This window comes from Oncorhynchus masou, chromosome 31, assembly GCF_036934945.1.
Source record: "Oncorhynchus masou masou isolate Uvic2021 chromosome 31, UVic_Omas_1.1, whole genome shotgun sequence".
Taxonomy (NCBI): domain Eukaryota; kingdom Metazoa; phylum Chordata; class Actinopteri; order Salmoniformes; family Salmonidae; genus Oncorhynchus; species Oncorhynchus masou.
This window is the reverse complement of record NC_088242.1, coordinates 97686077-97696076: the sequence shown is the minus strand read 5'-3', so window position 1 is coordinate 97696076 and position 10000 is coordinate 97686077. Positions and strand designations below refer to the sequence as shown.

Below are 10000 nucleotides of genomic sequence, written 5' to 3'. Positions count from 1 at the left end.
AGGAGAATACAGGATCAATAGGAGAATACAGGAGATATAGGAGAATACAGGAGCTACAGGAGAATACAGGAGATATAGGAGAATACAGGAGATATAGAAGAATAGAGGAGATATAGGAGAATAGAGGAGATATAGGAGAATACAGGAGCTACAGGAGAATAGAGGAGATATAGGAGAATAGAGGAGATATAGGAGAATAGAGGAGATATAGGAGAATAGAGGAGATATAGGAGAATACAGGAGATATAGGAGAATAGAGGAGATATAGGAGAATACAGGAGCTATAGGAGAATACAGGAGATATAGGAGAATACAGGAGATATAGGAGAATAGAGGAGATATAGGAGAATAGAGGAGATATAGGAGAATACAGGAGATATAGGAGAATACAGGAGATATAGGAGAATACAGGAGATATAGGAGAATACAGGAGCTATAGGAGAATACAGGAGATATAGGAGAATACAGGAGATATAGAAGAATAGAGGAGATATAGGAGAATAGAGGAGATATAGGAGAATACAGGAGCTACAGGAGAATAGAGGAGATATAGGAGAATAGAGGAGATATAGGAGAATACAGGAGATATAGGAGAATACAGGAGATATAGGAGAATAGAGGAGATATAGGAGAATAGAGGAGATATAGGAGAATACAGGATCTATAGGAGACCACAGGACCTATAGGAGAATACAGGAGATATAGGAGAATACAGGAGATATAGGAGAATACAGAGCTATAGGAGAATACAGGAGATATAGGAGAATACAGGAGATATAGGGAGATATAGGAGAATACAGGAGATATAGGAGGCGGCAGGAGATATAGGAGAATAGAGGAGATATAGGAGAATAGAGGAGATATAGGAGAATACAGGAGATATAGGAGAATAGAGGAGATATAGGAGAATACAGGAGATATAGGAGAATACAGGAGATATAGGAGAATAGAGGAGATATAGGAGAATAGAGGAGATATAGGAGAATACAGGATCTATAGGAGACCACAGGACCTATAGGAGAATACAGGAGCTATAGGAGAATACAGGAGATATAGGAGAATACAGGAGATATAGGAGAATACAGAAGAATACAGGAGCTACATGATGACAAACCATCTGAAATGATGCAATTATCTGACATAGAAGTATAGGCAGAAGAATAATAAGCCTGTAGCATATTGGGGCGGCAGGGCAGCCTAGTGGTTAGAGTGTAGAGGCGGCAGGGCAGCCTAGTGGTTAGAGTGTAGGGGCGGCAGGGCAGCCTAGTGGTTAGAGTGTAGAGGCGGCAGGGCAGCCTAGTGGTTAGAGTGTAGGGGCGGCAGGGCAGCCTAGTGGTTAGAGTGTAGAGGCGGCAGGGTAGCCTAGTGGTTAGAGTGTAGAGGCGGCAGGGCAGCCTAGTGGTTAGAGTGTAGAGGTGGCAGGGCAGCCTAGTGGTTAGAGTGTAGAGGCGGCAGGGCAGCCTAGTGGTTAGAGTGTAGAGGCGGCAGGGCAGCCTAGTGGTTAGAGTGTAGGGGCGGCAGGGCAGCCTAGTGGTTAGAGTGTAGGGCGGCAGGGCAGCCTAGTGGTTAGAGTGTAGGGGCGGCAGGGCAGCCTAGTGGTTAGAGTGTAGAGGCGGCAGGGCAGCCTAGTGGTTAGAGTGTAGAGGCGGCAGGGCAGCCTAGTGGTTAGAGTGTAGAGGCGGCAGGGCAGCCTAGTGGTTAGAGTGTAGAGGCGGCAGGGTAGCCTAGACTCCTCTTTAAATCTGCGTATTCCTTCAAAGCTCAGTTGTCCTGAGTCTGCACAACTCTGCCAGGACCTAGCCTAGACTCCTCTTTAAATCTGCGTATTCCTTCAAAGCTCAGTTGTCCTGAGTCTGCACAACTCTGCCAGGACCTAGGATCAAGAGAGACACTCAAGTGTTTTAGTACTATATCTCTTGACACAATGATGAAAATAATCATGGCCTCTAAACTTTCAAGCTGCATACTGGACTCTATTCCAACTAAACTACTGAAAGAGCTGCTTCCTGTGCTTGGCCCTTCTATGTTGAACATAATAAACGTCTCTTTATCCACCGGATGTGTACCAAACTCACTAAAAGTGGCAGTAATAAAGCCTCTCTTGAAAAAGCCAAACCTTGACCCAGAAAATATAAAAAACTATCGGTCTATATCGAATCTTCCATTCCTCTCAAAAATTTTAGAAAAGGCTGTTGCGCAGCAGCTCACTGCCTTCCTGAAGACAAACAATGAATACGAAATGCTTCAGTCTGGTTTTAGACCCCATCATAGCACTGAGACTGCACTCATGAAGGTGGTAAATTACCTTTTAATGGCATCAGTCCGAGGCTCTGCATCTGTCCTCGTGCTCCTAGACCTTAGTGCTGCCTTTGATAAGATCGATCACCACATTCTTTTGGAGAGATTGGAAACGCAAATTGGTCTACACGGACAAGTTCTGGCCTGGTTTAGATCTTATCTGTCGGAAAGATATCAGTTTGTCTCTGTGAATGGTTTGTCCTCTGACAAATCAACTGTCAATTTCTGTGTGTTTTCCTTGTGTTCCTCAAGGTTCCGTTTTAGGACCACTATTGTTTTCAATATATATTTTACCTCTTGGGGATGACATTCAAAAACATAATGTTAACTTTCACTGCTATCCGGTTGACACACAGCTGTACATTTCAATGAAACATGGTGAAGCCCCAAAATTGCCCTTGCTAGAAGCATGTGTTTCAGACATAAGGAAGTGGATGGCTGCAAACTTTCTACTTTTAAACTCGGACAAAACAGAGATGCTTGTTCTAGGTCCCAAGAAACAAAGAGATCTTCTGCTGAATCTGACAATTAATCTTAATGGTTGTACAGTCGTCTCAAATAAAACTGTGAAGGACCTCGGCGTTACTCTGGACCCTGATCTCTCTTTTGAAGAACATATCAAGACCATTTCAAGGACAGCTTTTTTCCATCTATGTAACATTGCAAAAATCAGAAACTTTCTGTCCAAAAACAATGCATAAAAATGAATCCATGCTTTTGTCACTTCTGGTTTAGACTAATGCTCCACTTTCCGGCTACCCGGATAAAGCACTAAATAAACTTCAGTTAGTGCTAAATACGGCTGCTAGAATCCTGACTAGAACCAAACAATTTGATCATATTACTCCAGTGTTAGCCTCTCTACACTGGCTTCCTGTCAAAGCAAGGGCTGATTTCAAGGTTTTACTGCTAACCTACAAAGCATTACATGGGCTTGCTCCTACCTATCTCTCTGATTTGGTCCTGCCGTACATACCTACACGTACGCTATGGTCACAAGACGCAGGCCTCCTAATTGTCCCTAGAATTTCTAAGCAAACAGCTGGTGGCAGGGCTTTCTCCTATAGAGCTCCATTTTTATGGAACGGTCTGCCTACCCATGTGAGAGACGCAAACTCAGTCTCAACCTTTAAGTCTTTACTGAAGACTCATCTCTTCAGTGGGTCATATGATTGAGTGTAGTCTGGCCCAGGAGTGGGAAGGTGAACGGAAAGGCTCTGGAGCAACGAACCGCCCTTTATGTCTCTGCCTGGCCGGTTCCCCTCTTTCCACTGGAATTCTCTGCCTCTAACCGTATTACAGGGGCTGAGTCACTGGCTTACTGGGGCTCTTTCATGCCGTCCCTAGGAGGGGTGCGTCACTTGAGTGGGTTGAGTCACAGACGTGATCTTCCTGTCTGGGTTGGCGCCCCCCCCTTGGGTTGTGCCGTGGCGTAGATCTTTGTGGGCTATACTCAGCCTTGTCTCAGGATGGTAAGTTGGTGGTTGAAGATATCCCTCTAGTGGGGTCGGGGGTTGTGCTTTGGCAAAGTGGGTGGGGTTATATCCTTCCTGTTTGGCCCTGTCCGGGGGTGTCCTCGGATGAGGCCAACAGTGTCTCCTGACCCCTCCTGTCTCAGCCTCCAGTATTTATGCTGCAGTAGTTTATGTGTCGGGGGAATATGGTCAGTTTGTTATATTTGGAGTACTTCTCCTGTCCTATTCGGTGTCCTGTGTGAATTTAAGTATGCTCTCTCTAATTCTCTCTTTCTTTCTCTCTCTCGAAGGACCTGAGCCCTAGGATGTACGAAGTGCTATATAAATCAATTTGATTTGATTTGCAAGTTCAAATCCCAGAGCTGACAAGGTACGAATCTATTGTTCTGCCCCTGAACAAGGCAGTTCACCCACTGTTCCTAGTCTGTTATTGAAAATGAGATTTTGTTCTTAACTGAATTGTCTAGTTAAATAATGGTAAAATAAAATTGATAAACCTGTATCATTTTGATAAACATACAGTATAGCATATTGGTAAACCTGTAGCATATTGATAAACCTGTAGCATATTGATAAACATATAGCATATTGATAAACCTGTAACATATTGATAAACCTGTAGCATATTGATAAACATATAGCATATTGATAAACATATAGCATATTGATAAACATATAGCATATTGATAAACCTGTAGCATATTGATAAACCTGTAGCATATTGATAAACCTGTAGCATATTGATAAACATATAGCATATTGGTAAACCTGTAGCATATTGATAAACCTGTAGCATATTGATAAACATATAGCATATTGGTAAACCTGTAACATATTGATAAACCTGTAGCATATTGATAAACATATAGCATATTGATAAACCTGTAACATATTGATAAACATATAGCATATTGATAAACCTGTAACATATTGATAAACCTGTAGCATATTGATAAACCTGTAGCATATTGAACCCTAATGGCTGATGGTGTAAAAACTGCTTTGTCACACCAGACCAGGCTGTGTTTCCTGTATCCTGAATGACTAATGGCCCCAAAGACCCAAAGGCTCATATAGGATGCCTTGTATAGGTATACTGATAAGGGCATACAGTACATCAAATCAAATGTATTTTATAGAGCCCTTCGTACATCAGCGGATATATCAAAGTGCTGTACAGAAACCCAGCCTAAAACCCCAAACAGCAAGCAATGCAGGTGTTGAAGCATGGTGGCTAGGAAAAACTCCCTACAAAGGCCCAAACCTAGGAAGAAACCTAGAGAGGAACCAGGCTATGTGGGGTGGCCAGTCCTCTTCTGGCTGTGCCGGGTGGAGATTATAACAGAACATGGCCAAGATGTTCAAATGTTCATAAAATGACCAGCATTGTCCAATAATAATAAGGCAGAACAGTTGAAACTGGAGCAGCAGCACGGCCAGGTGGACTGGGGACAGAAGAGTGGAGTCTGTCATAGCGGCATGATTAAGGCCCATGATTCTGGAATGAGATTGTCGACGAGCAGGTGTCCATATACGTTTGATCATGTAGCATCATGTACCATTTCAACCAGTTCCTAATGGTAACTCATTACCATAACCAATTATCACCCAGGACTATAAATATTTGACTGAGTATGGTACTAAAAAGCTGTAATGAATCATTTGAATCAGTTCTCACAAATAGGCCCACGTACAGTCCCACTCCCATGACGTTGTGATTTGGAATCGTAGGTCTGCCGCCCAAAATGAGAGGTCTACTGTTTTAGGCTGGGTTTCTGTAGAGGACTTTGAGATATCAGCTGATGTACGAAGGGCTATATAAAACAATTTGATTTGATTTGCAAGTTCAAATCCCCGAGCTGACAAGGTACGAATCTATTGTTCTGCCCCTGAACAAGGCAGTTAACCCACTGTTCCTAGTCTGTTATTGAAAATGTGTGTCATATAATGTTAACCCCAAAATATTCCATGTAGACCTACCAGGAGTAGAGTACGACCTCTCAGTCTATAGTAGTACGACCTCCATGTAGACCTACCAGGAGTAGAGTACGACCTCTCACAGTCTATAGTAGTACGACCTCCTGTTCCACTGGATGTCAGAAGGTGAATTCACCAATTTGTAAGTCGCTCTGGATAAGAGCGTCTGCTAAATGACTTAAATGTAAAATGTAATGTAGACCTACCAGGAGTAGAGTACGACCTCTCACAGTCTATAGTAGTACGACCTCCATGTAGACCTACCAGGAGTAGAGTACGACCTCACAGTCTATAGTAGTACGACCTCCGTGTAGACCTACCAGGAGTAGAGTACGACCTCTAGGTCTATAGTAGTACGACCTCCGTGTAGACCTACCAGGAGTAGAGTACGACCTCTCAGTCTATAGTAGTACGACCTCCATGTAGACCCACCAGGAGTAGAGTACGACCTCTATGTCTATAGTAGTACGACCTCTATGTAGACCTACCAGGAGTAGAGTACGACCTCACAGTCTATATTGGACGACCTCTCAGTCTGGAATATCTATGGACACGACTCAGTTGTTCAGTATGTTGGTTCTGTATCTATGGACACGACTCAGTTGTTCAGTATGTTGGTTCTGTATCTATGGACACGACTCAGTTGTTAAGTATGTTGGTTCAGCATCTATGGACACGACTCAGTTGTTCAGTATGTTGGTTCTGTATCTATGGACACGACTCAGTTGTTCAGTATGTTGGTTCTGTATCTATGGACACGACTCAGTTGTTCAGTATGTTGGTTCTGTATCTATGGACACGACTCAGTTGTTCAGTATGTTGGTTCTGTATCTATGGACACAAGTCAGTCGTTCAGTATGTTGGTTCTGTATCTATGGACACGACTCAGTTGTTCAGTATGTTGGTTCTGTATCTATGGACACGATCCAGTCGTTCAGTATGTTGGTTCTGTATCTATGGACACGACTCAGTTGTTCAGTATGTTGGTTCTGTATCTATGGACACGACTCAGTTGTTCAGTATGTTGGTTCTGTATCTATGGACACGACTCAGTCGTTCAGTAGTGTGGTTCTGTATCTATGGACACAACTCAGTCGTTGGTTCTAAATGTTCTATTGCCATACTAGCTGGCAACGTTCTTATCCTTTGCTTGCTAGCTAACTACGGCTAATTTACAGTCACGTCAAACAGTGCAGCCAGAATAACAGCAAAGTAGCTGCATTTGCATTTGTTGAAGCTGTTTTATAGTGACATATATTTGGATACGTCCATAACAATGAGCTAATGAGGCGCGATTTCGCCTGGCATAGAAAATGCTCTTTCGTCAAGAATGTTGTTCAGAGGAGCTAGCCAAGAACACAGCTACAGTAACACAATCACTTCAAACTGAATATAAAAAGACTGCAAAATAACTGCACTTCCGTTTAACCTGTTTTCTATTGACATTTCTTTGTATATATCCATCAAAAAATAATGCTGATTCCTGATTTCGAATGGCTGAGACAAACGTCCTGCCTGACTCGTCCCGACACAATCATTACTTATTACTACTCGTCCCGACACAATCATTACTTATTACTACTCGTCCCGACACAATCATTACTTATTACTACTCGTCCCGACACAATCATTACTTATTACTACTCGTCCCGACACAATCATTACTTATTACTACTCGTCCCGACACAATCATTACTTATTACTACTCGTCCCGACACAATCATTACTTATTACTACTCGTCCCGACACAATCATTACTTATTACTACTCGTCCCGACACAATCATTACTTATTACTACTCGTCCCGACACAATCATTACTTATTACTACTCGTCCCGACACAATCATTACTTATTACTACTCGTCCCGACACAATCATTACTTATTACTACTCGTCCCGACACAATCATTACTTATTACTACTCCGACACAATCATTACTTATTACTACTCGTCCCGACACAATCATTACTTATTACTACTCGTCCCGACACAATCATTACTTATTACTACTCGTCCCGACACAATCATTACTTATTACTACTCGTCCCGACACATTCATTACTTATTACTACTCATGTCTGATGTCCCAAAACTCCCTGAGACCCTCCGAGAGTGGGGCCTGCAATTATCAATGGCGACCCGAGAGCCATTGGGGTTAAATGCCTTGCTCAAGAGCAATTAGGGTTAAATGCCCTGCTCAAGAGCAATTAGGGTTAAATGCCCTGCTCAAGAGCAATTGGGGTTAAATGCCTTGCTCTAGAGCAATTGGGGTTAAATGCCTTGCTCAAGAGCAATTGGGGTTAAATGCCCTGCTCAAGAGCAATTGGGGTTAAATGCCTTGCTCAAGAGCAATTGGGGTTAAATGCCCTGCTCAAGAGCAATTGGGGTTAAATGCCTTGCTCTAGAGCAATTGGGGTTAAATGCCTTGCTCAAGAGCAATTGGGGTTAAATGCCCTGCTCAAGAGCAATTGGGGTTAAATGCCTTGCTCAAGAGCAATTGGGGTTAAATGCCCTGCTCAAGAGCAATTGGGGTTAAATGCCTTGCTCTAGAGCAATTGGGGTTAAATGCCTTGCTCAAGAGCAATTGGGGTTAAATGCCTTGCTCAAGAGCAATTGGGGTTAAATGCCTTGCTCAAGAGCAATTGGGGTTAAATGCCTTGCTCAAGAGCAATTAGGGTTAAGTGCCTTGCTCAAGAGCAATTAGGGTTAAATGCCTTGCTCAAGAGCAATTAGGGTTAAATGCCTTGCTCAAGAGCAATTGGGGTTAAATGCCTTGCTCAAGAGCAATTGGGGTTAAATGCCCTGCTCAAGAGCAATTGGGGTTAAATGCCTTGCTCAAGAGCAATTGGGGTTAAATGCCCTGCTCAAGAGCAATTGGGGTTAAATGCCTTGCTCAAGAGCAATTGGGGTTAAATGCCTTGCTCAAGAGCAATTGGGGTTAAATGCCTTGCTCAAGAGCAATTAGGGTTAAGTGCCTTGCTCAAGAGCAATTAGGGTTAAATGCCTTGCTCAAGAGCAATTAGGGTTAAATGCCTTGCTCAAGAGCAATTGGGGTTAAATGCCCTGCTCAAGAGCAATTAGGGTTAAATGCCTTGCTCAAGAGCAATTGGGGTTAAATGCCCTGCTCAAGAGCAATTGGGGTTAAATGCCTTGCTCAAGAGCAATTGGGGTTAAATGCCTTGCTCAAGAGCAATTAGGGTTAAATGCCTTGCTCAAGAGCAATTAGGGTTAAATGCCTTGCTCAAGAGCAATTGGGGTTAAATGCCTTGCTCAAGAGCAATTAGGGTTAAGTGCCTTGCTCAAGAGCAATTGGGGTTAAATGCCTTGCTCAAGAGCAATTAGGGTTAAATGCCTTGCTCAAGAGCAATTGGGGTCTGTCGTTCTGCCCCTGAACAGGCAGTTAACCCCCAGTTAACCCACTGTTCCTAGGCCGTCATTGAAAATAAGAACTTGTTCTTAACTGACTTGCCTAGTAAAATAAAGGTAAAATAAATAAAATAAAAAGTGCAATTGGGGTTAAGTGTCCTTGCTCAAGTGCGACAGATTTCTCACCTTACGAACTAGAGACCTTTTGACAACTTGTCCAACGCTCTAACCACTAGGTTACCTGCCCCTCTACCTTATTACAGGTACAGGCTGGCTTTTAGGCATAATCTGACATGAGAACGCATCTGACCACCATTTTTTGGAGAGAGACTGTAATTACGGGGATATAAGAGTTGTGTGAAATAAGACGCAGGTGAACAGGACGTGCATCATGGGAATTTATCACGATCTAATGTTAGCCTATAATTTACTCCCCACGTCATTGTTTTTATATATATATCATAGGCTACAACATATGCCTGTAGTTTAAACATAGGCTGTCATTTGAAATGGACATTTCAGGATAATTCAACGTGTAGGGCTATTACATTGTCCCAGGCACAATTCAATTGTAACGTAAATAAAAAATAAAAAAGGAAAATTCTAAATGAGGTTGTCAACTGATGTTGCTGACTTGCCCACCTCCTGAATGACATTCTTATTGTCAACCAGCTCAACATTATACTACAAAAGGACTATAAATAGGTTCTAGAGAAAACAATCTATTATATTTAAGCCCCTAGTTTTCCATCCATCCTACATGGTCTGAGCAGACAGCTCCTCATTAGCCGCACCCCATCACAATCCTTTCCTCCCTTCCCTTCCCAGCCCCGGGAGACGCAACGCCAAACAAACACCATGAATACGGCACCAGAACAATGG

General features: G+C 42.8%; 1 protein-coding gene across 7 annotated transcripts in view; it reads right to left on the bottom strand.

Moving 5' to 3' along the window:
• The window catches only part of LOC135524802 (kinesin-like protein KIF1A), a 183425-nt gene that overhangs the window by 173079 nt on the left and 346 nt on the right, over positions 1 to 10000 (bottom strand). The window lies entirely within an intron of this gene.